Source organism: Balaenoptera physalus (assembly GCF_965194825.1).
Source record: "Balaenoptera physalus genome assembly, chromosome: 5".
NCBI lineage: Eukaryota > Metazoa > Chordata > Mammalia > Artiodactyla > Balaenopteridae > Balaenoptera > Balaenoptera physalus.
This window is the reverse complement of record NC_138884.1, coordinates 139,184,919-139,200,479: the sequence shown is the minus strand read 5'-3', so window position 1 is coordinate 139,200,479 and position 15,561 is coordinate 139,184,919. Positions and strand designations below refer to the sequence as shown.

At 34.9% G+C, this 15,561-nt stretch overlaps 1 long non-coding RNA gene across 1 annotated transcript in view; it reads left to right on the top strand.

Moving 5' to 3' along the window:
- The window catches only part of LOC309661035, a 200,969-nt gene extending 185,630 nt beyond the window's left edge, over nt 1–15,339 (top strand). Inside the window, exon 2 of the long non-coding RNA XR_014263815.1 lies at nt 9,527–15,339. This is a non-coding gene — a long non-coding RNA (uncharacterized lncRNA). The remainder of the gene's footprint in view (nt 1–9,526) is intronic.
- Nucleotides 15,340–15,561: the final 222 nt, after the last annotated feature.

The following is a 15,561-nucleotide window of genomic DNA, read 5'->3' as shown; positions in this document are numbered from 1 at the left end:
ATATAGTCTCATATATTTGCTTTCCAAATATAACAATTTTACTGCCATATAATTATTTTAGTCAGTCATTCTTTTTATTCCCTTAAATCTATATAAATCCTAGCATTTCTAGTGGCAGTATTTAGGCCTTAGAATAAAATCTGAAAAAAAAATGAGTATCAATTTACTTTGACAAAATACATTCTTTGACTTTACTGTATGAATTTGGAGTGCTATTCTGTTGTTTCATAACAGCATTTTCAAAAGGCATTCATGTCCTTAATAAACGTTAATTTTTATTTTTTCAATTTTTTTTACCTCTCCCATCCAGTGCTCTTTATCCAATAGACAATAAAGTCACTGAAGAACTAATTCCAAACCTGTTTACAGGTTCTATAATCTAAATATATTATCTCTTCCAATCCTTAACTTCTCATCTATTAAGGAAGTATAACAGCATTTTCTATATTGTTTTCACAGAGTTACTATGGGGACAAAATCAAATGCTGTCTGCAACATGGTTTTAAACATTGCAATTTACAGTACAAATCTCACACATTCTTTTCATTGATATTATTGCCATTATTGAAAGTGCATTTCTAGTCTAGCATTCTCTTTGAAAGTCTACACTGTATTCTCAGGCCATGTTTAATTACGTTTTTCTTAATCATTTATTAGTTGTAATGATTTTGCAATTAAAAACACAAAGCAGTCTTACAGCTCTTTAGGTTTTTTGTTTCTATTCCTAAATACTCAGTAACCTTCCTACAAACGGGTTGGTATTAAACATGATTTTTGTCAAGCTCAGTACTTGGAAAGTGTCCAAAATTATCTGTCAAACAAAATTAACACATTTCTCCTTCTGGCTGGTTCACATTAATATCATTATCTAAAAATATGTGTTAAAAGAAAAATTTGTTAAATGAGGAAATTTAAGTCTAGTTCAAATGATTGTTTTGTAAATTACGAATAATTTAGAATTACTGTGGTTTAGAACAAAGAGCTTTACTCTATGTATGCACACACAAGCTGAAGTCTATTCAGTAAAAAAACAAAGTGTAATCACTGGTAATTTAGCCACATGATTTTTAAAAGCCCTATTTCCATTTTAAAATCTAAGTCCCATGTCTTAGGGTGAATCTCTTTTCTAGGAGAAAAGTCAGTCTTCTCTTATCTCAGTTCCTTCTGCAATGTTTTCAGTAACTAATCTATTAACAATAATATTTAAGGCTTTTAATGTTTTGCTTATAGTGAAAATTAGAACTAAAATAAGTTAAATCAAAAACCATCACTGTTTCTATTTCAGAATTATAAATGGAAATATAAAAGTTATAGAATCATAATTCATTAAAACTGAAGTAACCTTAAATATCGTCTCGATAATCTCAGCACATTCTCAGTAATAAGAAACCTGACACCTGAGGGCTTAAGTGAACTTCCTGTGTCTACACTGCTTGGGAGTATTAGAAGTGGATCCAGAACTCCTGTCTCTTGGCTTGACAATTCTGAAGAGAGACCACTCTGACTGTCTTCTAAGTCCGTGGATACAGGTGTGACTAGAAGTAGGGAGAGTAAACAAAAGACTATTAAAATAGTTCAATAAAGAAAGGATGAAGATAAACTAGGGCAGAGTTGACAAGAGAGATGGAGGAGACACTGAAACTTGGAAGCAGAAGAGATGGGCTGTGATGATGAATTGGAGGGATAAATAGATGGAAGAGTAATATGTTCGCAGGGATTCATGCTTAGTGCACAGGGCTCTCCATGTCACTACCATTGGGAATATAGGAACAGATGAAATGTCACATGGGGAAAGAAAGATGAAGACATGTTTTGACAAGTTGACTTTGAGGTACAAAAAGTAATCCAAGTGGAATTTCTAAAAAAGAACACTGATATTTGGAGTTTGATTTTTTTTTTTAAATCTGTATTTTGGAAATGAATTTATGCCAATTAATATATAGGTCGTAGGTGAAGCCAAAGGTACAGGCAAGATGTTTAGGAAAGTGTATAGAGAGAAGAAAAGAAAGTGGAGGACAAAATGCTAGGGAACCTCAGTGGAACATAAAAGCTGCACAGATTGAACATAGGTCAGCCATGAGATCGACCAACATAGGAAGAGAGAGACAGTGAGGCAAGAGGTTCAAGTGCCTAATGTTACAGAGAAGTCAAAGATAAAGAGATTAACCTGATAGGAGATCTTTGGTCATCTAAGTGCAATTCAGTTTACAGGGAGTGATGAGATTACATGGCAGTGGGCAGAGGAATAGAAAAGAGGTAAAGATGACAGACTGGAGGAGTAGACCTCCCCCAAGCCCCTGGAAAACTAGATATAAAAGTGAAAACAGAGACTGGGTAATATAAAAATAGAGGGAAATAGATTTTTTTTTTTTTAATGCATAATAAAAATGATGATCATGTTTCTAATATGTATAACATCTCAACTACTCTCTTCATCATCCTTTTCATTTCAAATATTTTCAAGCAAAAAAAAAAACAAAACATAGAAGCCATTATGCTGAACTAAAAGGTATCTGTGCTGCCCTATCCTTTCCTTAAACCTGTTGAAATGGAAGCCATTTCTCCCTGTCTATGGTGGGTATCTTTCCACGTGTTCGGCGTGCTATATCTTCCTGCCACCTCACCGGCATTAATCATTGTTATCTCCTCTGGCTGGACTAAATCTGACAATATTTATACATATTCTGGTAGCTTCCTTTTTAAAAAAATACTCTTCTTTGATACAAATCCCCCCAAATTGTTGCTCTCTCAGTCCATATTTATATCTCATTTCTTTAAAAGGACCACTGAAGGCACTGATTTCATTTTTTATTCACTTTCTAATTTACACCAGTCTGGCTTATATCCCTACTGCAACTGCTCTTTCAAATTCAACTGGATCTCTCTATTGCTTAATCAAAGGGATTCTTATGGGTTGCCATCTTACTTTAATAGTGTAGCATTTAAAAATAGATGTATACTCTTTTTGTTTCGACTCACAGATATAGAGGACAGACTTGTGGTTGCCAAGGGGAGGGGAAGTAGGGGAGGGAAGGGATTAGCAGAGGCAAGCTATTATACATAAGATGGATAAACAACAAAGTCCTACTGTATAGCACAAAGAACTAGATTCAATATCCTGCGACAAATCATAATGGAAAAGAATATGAAAAAGAATATATATATTTGTATAACTGAGTCACCTCGCTGTACAGAAGAAATTAACACAACATTGTAACTCAACTATACTTCAATAAAATTTAAAAAAAATAAATGGATACTCTTTCCTTCTTAAATTATTCTCTAAGTTTCTGAACATATATTTCAATATTTTTGTTGTCGTTGCTGTTCTACTTCTATGGTTGGCCTTCCGTTTCTTTTACACACTTCACTTTCTCTGCCCTACTTAAGAATTGTTGACATTCCACAGGGATTGATCCTATGACCATTTACCTTCTTACTTGATATTGTTTTTTTCCCGATATGTGCATCCATCTCCAAGGGTTTGTATACAACCTGCGTATAAGCTAATACATAAGTACTTATGCTTCCTTACACCTCCCTCAGTTAGCCCCAGTCCTATAACCATCAACTACTGGTACCTCACATTCCTCATCCTTCGTCTTAGTCAGTGGCACCCTTTACCAATAACTTTGGAGCAGTTTTCCTCTTCCCTGTTCCTCAAAACTCACGAACAGTTCAGGGTCCATGCTATGATTCCACGTGCAAAGTATTGCTAATATTGACCCATTTCTGTTGATTTTCACCGCAATCTTTTGGTATAAGGCTGTATCTTTCACCTGGGATAGTATGTTTACTGCTACATGAAACTTCCTAAATTCACTCTTCTCCCTCTCCCTTGTTAAAGTGTATCATTCAATTGGTTTTTAGCATGTTAACACAGTTCTGCAACCATCACAATTAATTTTAGGACATTTTTGTTACCCCCCAAAAAAAACCACATATTCCAATTAGCAGCCACTCCCCATTCCTTGAAAATAGTCCAGTTACAGGCAGCCTCTCATCTACTTTCTGTCTCTATAAATTGAATCATATGATATGTGGATTTTTGTGGTGTCTTTCATTGGCCATAATTGTTTTAATATTCATGCATGTTGGAGCATGTATCTGCACTGCATTCCTTGTTAACACAGAGTAATATTCCATTTTATGCATTTACTCTCTCTATAATGCCATCAGTTTGGGTGGAAATTTGAGTAGTTTCTATTTTTTGGATATTATGAATAATGCTGCAATGAAAACTAGTTTATATGTTTTTGTGTGAATATACGTTTTAATTTCTCATGAGTATATACTTCATAGAGGAATTACTGGGTCATATGATAATTCTCTGCTTAACTTTATGAGGAACTGTCAAACTCTTTTTCAAAGATGCTGCCACATTTTACATTTCTATCTGCAGTTTATAAGGGTTCCAATTTTTCCATATTCTTGCCAACACTTGTTATTGTTTGTTTTTTTGATTATAGGTATATTAGTGGATGTGAAAAGATACCTTATTGGGGATTTAAGGTACATCTTACTAATGGATAATAATATGGAACATCTTTTTATGTTTGTTGGCCATGTATATATGTCTTTGGAAAAATACCTATTCAAATCCTATGTCCATTTTTTAATTTTTTTGCCTGTTTATTTTTGAGTTGTAAGCGCTCTTTATATAATCTTGATAGGGATCCTTTTTTTAAAAATTTATTTTATTTATTTATTTATGGCTGCATTGGGTCTTTGTTGCTGTGCGTGGGCTTTCTCTAGTTGCGGTGAGCGGGGGCTACTCTTCGTTGCGGTGCGCGGGCTTCTCATTGCGGTGGTTTCTCTTGCTGCGGAGCACCGGCTCTAGGTGCTTGGGCTTCAGTAGTTGCAGCATGTGGGCTCAGTAGTTGTGGCGCACGGGCTTAGTTGCTCCGCGGCATGTGGGATCTTCCCAGACCCGGCCTCGAACCCGTGTCCCCTGCATTGGCAGGCGGATTCTTAACCACTGCGCCACCAGGGAAGCTCTAGATAGGGGTCCTTTATCAGATAAATAATTTGTAAATATTCTAAGTGTTGTCTTTATGATACTGTTTGCAACACAAAAGTTTTAAATTTTGATGAATTATAATTTATTTATTAGTATTTTAGTGACGTGCTTTTGATGTAGTATCTACAGAACCTTCACCTAATCCCAGGTCACACAGATTTATTCCTATATTTACTTGTAAGAATTTTAGGGTTTTTCTTCTTAAATTTAGATCTATGAATCACACTGATTTAATTTTTATGTTTGGTTTTGCATGCAGGTATCCAGTTTTTCCAACACCACTTGTTGAAAATACTATTATTTCCCCCATTGGATTATCTTGACATCCTTTTAAAGAATTAATTAACCATCAATGCAAGGGTTTATTTCTAGTCTCTAAATTGTTTGCCATTAATCTATATGTTTAGTCTTATGCCACTACCACATGTCTTGATTACTGTACCTTTTTAGTAAGCTTTGAAATCAGGAAACGTGAGTTCTCCAACTTTTTATTTTCAAAACTTGTTTGGCTATTATGGATTCCTTGCAGCTCCATATTTATTTTTAGATCAATTTGTCAAAATCTTTTAAAAAAAGGCTACCTGGGATTTTTGATAAAGATTCTGCTGAATCTGTACATAAATTTGGGCAGTATTACCACCTGATCAATATTAAGCTTTCTGTTCCATGAACATGAAATATCTTTCCATTTATTTGCATCTTCCCTCATTTCTTTCAACAACCTTTCAGTTTTCAGTGTACAAGTCTTGCCCTTTTTTTTGTTAGATTTATTTCTACTTTATTATAATTGGTGCTACTGTAAAAAGAATTGTTTCTTAATTCCACTTTCAGATTTTTCCTTGCTATTTTATGGAAATGTAATTAATATTTATATTTATCTCCTACTCTCTAGATTTTTAAGTAAAGTTTTAGAAGTTTTTTAATACAAGATCTTGTCATCTGCAAATAGACATAGTTTTATTTATTTCTTTCCTATCTAGACATTTTAGAGGTTGCTCTAGGGCTTACAATATACATCGGAACCTATCAGAATCTACTTCAGAGTTATACTCGCTTAATTCCAGTGAGATATAGAGGTGTTCTTTCACTATAGCTCTACTTATTGCTCACTTTCCTTTGTGCTATTACTGTTATGCATATTATGTGTATAGATATTACAAACCCAATAATGTGGTTTTATGATATTACTCTATATAATTTTATGTATTTTAAAGAAGTTGAGAGAAGGACAGCAAGTATATATTTATAGTTCATTATATCAACCTTCTTACTTTTTATTCCTGGTTCTCTTCATTGCTTCCTGTGGTTTTTCGTTGTCATCTGTTGCCATTTACTTACACCAATATAGCTTTTTCCCTACCTGTCTCCTTTGTGTTACTACAACTCTACATGTCATATTTCTACTGTTTCTACTTGTTTTACTTGTTGTTATTATAGAGCTACCAGCCTCCTCTTAATTTCTCACCACCAAATCTCCATTGTTCTTGACAGCACTTTTTGGCTTGAATTTCTCTACACTATACTCCAAATAAAATTGGTTCCTTGAAGGGAGAGCTGCTGGAACCATCTGTTCTTACAGCCTGTCTGTCCCCTGGGCAGAGCACCACGGCTCTGGGGCTGCGGTGTAGACAGAGACCAGCTTTTTCTTGCAGGAACGCCCTTGGTGTATGAGTAGGTGCTGAGCAGGTGCAGTAGACTCTGGTCATCTTAGTTCACCTCACCTGGTATGGATTCTTCATCTCACGAGCAAACTGTAGTGAAGGTGATCACTTGGCATGCCATGCATGCCTTTGGTAGACATTTCTCCACGGAAATTGAGGCTGGGTAGGAGAAAGGAGCCCCAGACTTCTTAAGTCACACTTGCCTTAAATAGAGCTCCTGAAACACGGAAAGGATTGGAACGATGAGAAATCCTGTTAGCCTGCCCCTCCCCATGAGAAGTCATAGCCCTATACTGGGAACCTGGGGGGAGAGGGAACCATATGCTCTTGGCTACATTCGCCCAGAGGATCCATCCATCTCGCTGAGTTAGGGAAAGGGTCATGGGTCATTGCTTACATCCCACAGATTCACTGTTCTAGCCAAGATGCACTTGCTTCCTTTGCCAGGAATGTTCTTGTACATTTTCATCTGGAAAATTTCTGCTCAGTGCTCCAGATTTTATTTATTCACATCCATATCTCTAGAACTTAGCACAGTGTCCTGATTATATTAGGTTCTCGAAAGATATACATTACACAAATGAATAAGTGCATTAAAAATCAAAGAAATTTATAGAAAAGACCAAAAATTATTGATAAAGCAAAGTCCTTGATGTAAGGAAGTGGTAGATTTCCAACATGCTTGTGATTTGAATAGCGGTTTCTCTTCTTCTGAGACAGTGAGATACATTTTTTTATAGGAGAAGATTTTATGGAAGCTCATACTTCATAGTGAGCAATGAATAATGTCTGGTATTCCAATCATTACTTCCTGCTCGTAATTTTTAGTGTATGACACCTCTGTTTTCTGCCTCTTGTGATAAAAAGTAATCTGGTCTCAATTGTAGGAGGTATACATATTGTGTTGAACATTATATTTCTATCCCACATATTCTAAAATATAGAAGGACATTTGAAATTAAAAATACAAAATTGGGTGCAAAATAGGAGAAGCTATTTTTTTCAGAGTCTCAGAAACACAGAGGTTCCTATATCTCAAGAACATATTTTAGTCTTTAAAAAATTGCATTTCACTTGGTATATCTTCAGATTTCTACATGAAGAAATTGGGGCTTAGCAAGATTAAATTCTTACTTCAAAAGGATTAAATAGCAGAGCTAAAAGTTAATTCTTCAATAATATAGCATTTCTTTAACAATGCATTTCATTCCATTCTTAATTCATTTATTCATAAATATGCATGCATTAAACTCATTCTTTCATTTAAAAATAATCTATTTGCTCCTTGGAGTTGTGCAATTGAATTAGATTATAGTTTTCTAAACCTAGAAGGTTGTGTACCATATATTCAGTCAGACTAAATCTGAAACTCTGTGGTATAGACTGTGAATCTACATACTGACAAGTTTTTCTGCTGATTTTTATTTAGTCTACAATCTTGTATGAGGCAAAGAGTTATGTTTGTGTATCACTACACTGGAGACATAAGTAGGATTAATTTTTCTTTATAATCTTCTAGTAGGAATAAGATTAGTTTTCATAAAAATTATAAGCCAAGAGTATGATTTATATCAAGAAAATGTTACAGCTGACCAAAGGGGAAAGAAATTTTCATTTGGGGTGAAAATTTGGCCATTTTCTTTAGGCCTTTATAGCCTTGCCTTGGATGGATGTCTAGAATTTTAAAAGTTATAATTCAGGTTTCTCCAGTAACAGAACGCATCATGAACACATGTGTGGCATTCAAATGCATGTTCATGTGTAGAGTGTGTTGTAATGTGAATGGATCATGGGGTTTCAGGATAGAATAGTGAAAAATCATGCTGGAAGTTTAAATTTGTGCCAGATTGTGAGGAACTTGAATGCTGGCCATGAGGTTGAAATACACAACATGTATGCAGATGTTATTGATTTTGACCAAAGGAAAGACATTTTCATAATTTTACATAAGGAAAAATGTAATCTTTTAGCCTCATATATAGCGATTATAGGAAAAGATTCTGGAGGACAGAAGACCTGTTAGCAGGCCATTGCCAGGGTCAGTCATGAAGCTGTGTACTTTTGAACTAAGACTTTTAATGAGAAATGAAAGGCACAAACAGAGACCAGAAAAGAAACCATCAAATGCCATTTCCACATCACAAAGCAGAAACAGGAAAAAAAGTATCTAGTTACACTTTCAGAAGAAAAGTAAATTCTCACTATGATATCAGAAACTAATGGAAAAGAAATACAGACTATAGGATTTTTTGGTAGTGCAGCATTCTTCAAAGGAATAAAACAATTATTACATATTATTTTCTCCCTTCTTTCAAATTCCACATCGATTTCTACATTATTTCTTTCAAGATTCATAATGGAATTGAATGCCTACTGAACACTGGAAAATGAGATTTGCTTATTTAAGAGCTCCAGGACTTTGAACATTTCAGATTTATTTCAATCACTATCATTTCAACTCTTATATATAATGCCAAACTTCAACTGAAAACCACAAAAAGCATAACTTTTTCACAAGACAGCTAAAGTCACTTTTTTTTTTAAACTGCAATAGTGTCTATTTGGCTTTTATTTTATACTGTAATACAGTATTAGGGATTCATTTAATCATAAAAAGAGAAAACATTCGCTATAAAAGACTCCCAAATCCTTGCAAACTTCAATCCGTTTCTTCCTTTGGTCAGTGTAGAACTTTTTTCTTTTCAGTTACTGTGCTGGATCCTAATTCTGTTTTCCTCTCGCAGTTTCCATGGTTTTTTTGTTTGTTTGTTTGTTTTTAATTAATTTATTTATGGCTGTGTTGGGTCTTCGTTTCTGTGCGAGGGCTTTCTCTAGTTGCAGCAAGTGGGGGCCACTCTTCATCGCGGTGCGCGGGCCTCTCACTATCGCGGCCTCTCTCGTTGCGGAGCACAGGCTCCAGACGCGCAGGCTCAGTAGTTGTGGCTCACGGGCCCAGTTGCTCCGCGGCATGTGGGATCTTCCCAGACCAGGGCTCGAACCCGTGTTCCCTGCATTGGCAGGCAGACTCTCAACCACTGCGCCACCAGGGAAGCCCAGTTTTCATGTTTTAAAATACAAGTTATGACAGTAGCAGCATTCCTCATTAGTAAATAGGAGAAGAAAAGATCAGTGTGGTAGGAGGAATGGGGTAGAGACAAGTACGAGAGGTATCTGTGTATAGTCAGTGAGGCAAAGCATACTCTTAGAGGAAGCTGCTATTTTTAATATGATGTATTTTCACAAAACAATAAAGCAGGAGAAAAATTAGCTAATGGAGAGGGTTTGAAATTTACTGACTAGTTCTGCTTGGAGTAATTCTAAGATAAGCATACCAGAATTCAATGTTCTGAATATCTTTTAATTACATTGTCATCTGAATCTCCTAATATTTCAAAATGGCAATTGTAGGTATAATTGCTCCTGTTTTGCAAAGAGGAGAAACCAAGGCTCACAAAAGCTAATACTGCCCAGGGACAGACCACAGAAACTCATCAACTGAGGGCTCAAATAAAGATGTTCCATTTCAGAATCCATTTTCCTCTCCTTTCCTCGTACCCTCTTGTTTTTTATCTGCCCTTCTTATCCTGCTCCTTCCTTGCTATATCCTTTCTATCATTTTCTTTCATTCATTCATCAAACATTTATTATCTTCTGCTATATTTCAATCATTTTAATTTTTACTGGGGATTCATAAGTTGATAAACACAATCTGTGACCTCAAACTACTGTGTATAACATGTTAGCCAGATGTTGGAAGTTTCATTGGAGAACCTCTGATTTCAACCCATGCTAAAATTCAAGCTCAAAAAAAAATAGGACAGTTTACATTTTCAGAAAATAAATTTCTCAGTAACATGGATTTTTCTGCATCTTTTGTAGACGAGACTGAGGAGAGCATTTAATTTGCACAGCAGTCATCATTTCAATACAAAAATCAATATCAATACAAATATTTTGGGTTTTTAAAAATTTTATAGTTATTTATTTATTTTTATTTTATTTTTGGCTGCGTCAGGTCTTTGTGGCATGCAGGATCTTTTGTTGTGGCATGTGGGCTTCTCTCTAGTTGCAGCATGAGGGCTCTCTAGTTGTGGTACATGGGCTCTGTAGTTTGTGGCATGCGGGCTCTCTAGCTGAGCACGTGGAATCAGTAGTTGTGTTGCACGGGCTTAGTTGCCCTTGGGTATGTGGGATCTCAGTTCCCCAACCAGGGATCGAACCCACCTCCCCTGCATTGGCAGGCAGATTCTCAACCAGTGGACCACCAGGGAAGTCCCAGGATTTCTGTATTTCTAACACAGAAATATTGCAACACATGTATAAATATGTTAAACATTAGAATTAAAATCCATATATAAAATTGTTTGCAAAGGTTTAGTTTCTGTAGAGAAAAAATCAAAATGAAATCATTCATTTTATATCATTTTTCAAGGTGGAATTAAATGTGAAATTTGTTGTAATTTTTGTAAGCTAATTAGCTTTGTTTCTGAAAGCAAAGAGCTAAAACAGCTAATGACAATGAATTGTATTTTCAATCTGATGCTATTGTAAACACTGGTAAAGTCTCTGGTTTTGTTCGCCAAATCCTAGATAATCTGGATTGGCCACTTCTTTGTTGTAAGAATGGGCAAATCACAGTCTTAAATCTTAGTGTCTTGTCTATAAAATGAAATAATATTACAGCAGTTTTATGGTGTGTTTTATGAGACAATGTGTCAAAATATCTTGCCAAAACATCAAATTTTATTATTGTTAAATTAATTAAACAAGGAGGCCATCAGACTGATGTGGTTCTAATACCTTAGCAGCCTACGTAAGCAAATGAAAACCTGAACCTATAAATGACTCAAGGTTAAGAAATCGAAACCTAAGGACAACCAATCATAAACAGCCAACTGGGCTTCTCCAAATAGGGCAGACATTTAAGCTACAGCCAATCAGATAATTTCCTTGCTTTGCTTCTTCCTTTTCTCTAAAATACGTCTTTCCCTCATGTGGATGGAGAGCTCCTAACCACTTCCGGTTTGGCTCTGCCCCATTCGAATCAATTTTTGCTCAAATAAATGCTTAAAATTTTTAATATGCCTCGGTCTATCTTTTAACATTATATAGTTCTAGTCACAGAAAAATAAAACTGTTTGTTGTATTTAAAAGGCCCTTTCGACTCAAAGAAAGTGTTATCATGTTAGTAACTGCTTAAGAGAATATCAGTATATTATAGACAAGCCCTCCAGAGCCATGGACAAAAAAGTCACTCTCAGTTTATGGATGTTAATTTACACTAACTGACACCTACATACTGAAAGAAATCAGGATATTAGAAACGGAGAATTTTAGAAGTCTGATTCATTTATGCTGTGGTATGCATAAGCTGGCTAACTTTAAAAGCAGTCCAAATGACTCATTCTAAAAATTTTTGTAAAAGGGACATTTGATTTGATATTCTGCTCTACCGGGTAAGAAGGGAACTGTTAGTGTAGTTGATGTAGTTGACGGTGTAAGGAGGTATCACTAAGTCTCAGCTGATCTAGAACTGCTGGACCAGCATCATCGGACAACCATGTGCTTATTTGTAAAAGTCAACCATGTGCATTTATTCTGTGTAAATCAAACCATTAAATTATGTTAGAAAAATGATAGCTAGTAAATAGAAACTCTTTCTTGGTTTAGTAATAATTTTCCAGAGATTTGCCCCTTACAAGGAATATTCAAAATATGACGAAACTGGGGTAGAACGTTCCATGCTCTGATTTCTGGAAGCAACTGTTTTCTAAATTTTGTATTTTCTAAATTTTGTATTGTGTACAATTACTGGGTTCAAAGAGCCCTGAATCCTCTGCTTTCTCCAATCTGATCTTCCATCATTACTGAGGGTTATTACAAAATATGTATGAAATGATCAACATAGATTATTATATGACTGATGCTAATATGTTAAGTATGTGAAACAAACCAAAAGTATGGTAAGAAAGGGCTAGATAAGACCTGGAAGCGATAGACCAGCATAGTTTCTTGGAAGTGCTAGAAACATACATGAAAGAATGGTTAAAACATTGCAGGAAAGAGCAACGACAGGATTAAATCTAGACAGCTGAGTAGAAACGTGATAAGTGTGGTGGAGAGTAGGAATATCTACTGACTAAAACTGAGCAATAAAACTGATGAATGTTCATATTAAAGAGAGATTAATCAATCCCAGAGCCTTGCATATGACAGCTATTAGAAGAATGGTTCTCTTCTTTCAATAATGAAAATTGTCCCGTATTTGCATGTTTATTTAGATTTGTCATATTCTTCCAAATAGCTAATTACATTTAGTCTTCACAACACACCTGTGGAGTAAATATTATCTTTATGTTTATTTTGCGTATAGGAGTAATTTGCTCTACTTCACAATGTTAGTAAGTGGTGAAAGCAGATGTACATACCATGTACAAGAATGCCTGGCCAAGGAGGTATGAAGTACCAGCTGAAAAGCAGACAGGCATGGCTTGCCAGATCTGCTAACTTGGCTCAGCACTGTGGCAGCCTGGAGGAAGAGAACCTATTCCGGACATCTCTTAGCTCCCCCAGATTCACTTTCTACCCTTCACTACTTTGTTTCTGCCTTAGGCTTTCTTGCCTTCTGGCACCTGCTAATGTTGGCCAATAGGTAGCAACAAAGGAGATGAAAGTGAGGAAGGAGAGTGAGGTTGGGGTACTTATTTCTCAATCTCCTTCTTTCCAGCACTGCTTCAGGCTGGCTATTTTCCAGCTCTCAACATGGACTATAGGACTCTTATTGTTTAGCTTTCATAATTGCTTCCTCCCCTTACCCTTTTAATGGAAGAGAAAGTAAAAAACAAGGTGTACTACAGATCCTTCCATTTTCTCAAAGTATAATTTGTGCCTGTACGATAAGATCTTCTTTATTTACCCCAATTTGATTAGGGTTTGTTTTTTTTTCCTGCTGGGACGCCGACTGACACAGAGAATACTTCTACTTTGCATAGAAGGGGCAGTTTCTTAATTTATTTGCCTTGAAGGGACCTCTTCCTAACTCTTACAAATGTACTAGATGCGCCAGCATCTACTGAGGGTAAAACTAGAATTTAAACCTGTGTCTTCCCATCACTAAACCAAATGAACTTGGTAATTTAATTTCTAGTACCATCTCTCCCACTGACCAGCTAAGTGGGGTTAGACATTCCATTGGACCTATTGTAAGGACCCTTTCCCATTAGGTTAAATTAGAATAATATATTATATGTTTAAGGCTCTTTCTTGGTATAATTTTTTGTTTTTTGGGTTTTTTTGCCTTGCTTTGCTTTGATTTTAAGATTCTACAAAATTTATACTTGGAAACACTTGTCTTTAACATTAAATAATCACAAGATCATGAACAAGCTTAAGTTTACTGAAATTAAACTTATATGGAATCAGAAACATAAAATATTTTACTTCAAATGTTTCTAGAATCTGTTTAATATATATTTATAATTATTTTTATATGTGGCCTATTCTCCAAACACTTAAATGTTTTTAAATATAAGTAATATGAGGACTTCTTTTGGTTCTTAAAGCCACTTCCTGCATTTATACAAATATGACATTGAATGTCCTGTGAGTATTCCCAAAGTATGTCTGTCTTCTAAATAATCAAACTTTGTGAAAATTGTCATATTAATATCTCAAGATAATTATGAAAGTTGATTTTAAATCATATATTTAAAACAAAATGCAAAAGAAGTCCAGTGCTTCCATTTTCTCAAAGTATAATTTGTGCCTGTACAAAAAATCGATCTGAACCATGAAAGCAATACTTTTCTTGTACATAACGTTTCCTTATCTACTGTATTTATATTTTGTAGAAAATGTGTAATAAGTCTATTAAAATGCACAGAAATGAAGCCAAAACACCATGCATGTAATTAATCTACAAACTCTAAGCCAAAAAAATTGGGGATTATTTCCTAATAAAGGAAAAAGAAGAAGCATATCATTGATTTTTTGAGTGGAAAATTCATTTTAATCTAATGCCAAAAGTGTCAGGTTTATCACAGTATAACATAGCTTGTAGTTTTCATGGTCATCTAAATAAAATGATTTATAAATTATCAAAATGCTTTCCTCTGCCCAAAAGCCATCACTTCCATCTTCTACTGTTTGAATTTCAAATGGTTCACACTTAACTCAGCCAGACACTGGGCAAGTCAAGTAACTGTGCCATCTGGACCAGGCAAAAAAGTGACAGAAAGAGGTGATATGCTGAAATTCAAACCAGAACACCATGCCTATTAAGGCTTCCAATTTGAACATTTCTTCTCCAAAATATCCTCCAGTGAAGAGTTTTCAAATTAAAAAAAGTATACTACCAAGGTAAAGTATACTATAAAGCATAATTTAGTATAACTAAGAAAAAACATAAAAAATAAAATACACGTTTTATGATTACTGGCAAGGAATAAAAAAGCATCCTTTCTTTCCATTAGACTATTAATTTTTTAAATGGCTATAAAATAGGATTAAAAGTAGGAAGAGAAAATTACTATATGATAATATGACATTTAGGTAGTCTGACCAAATATTCCAACTACAACAACTAAAACTTTAAATATATATGTATAGATAGATATAGAGATAGATACACATATACATATATATACAATTAAAAAAATACATTTATGTTCTGAGTCTTTGATCAAATCAAATATTAACTGAAATGAAAGCCTAGAGAGGAAAAAGGAGCAATGGAGCCAGCTTTCACTGTTGAACATTTGCTGATTATATTAAGCTTTTTCTTTTTTACCATAAAACTTATCTTCAAGAATTACCACAAAAAAAATTTCCAAGAAAATTGAGTCCACAGTCAAAAATCACAATTAACACTCAGTACCATGA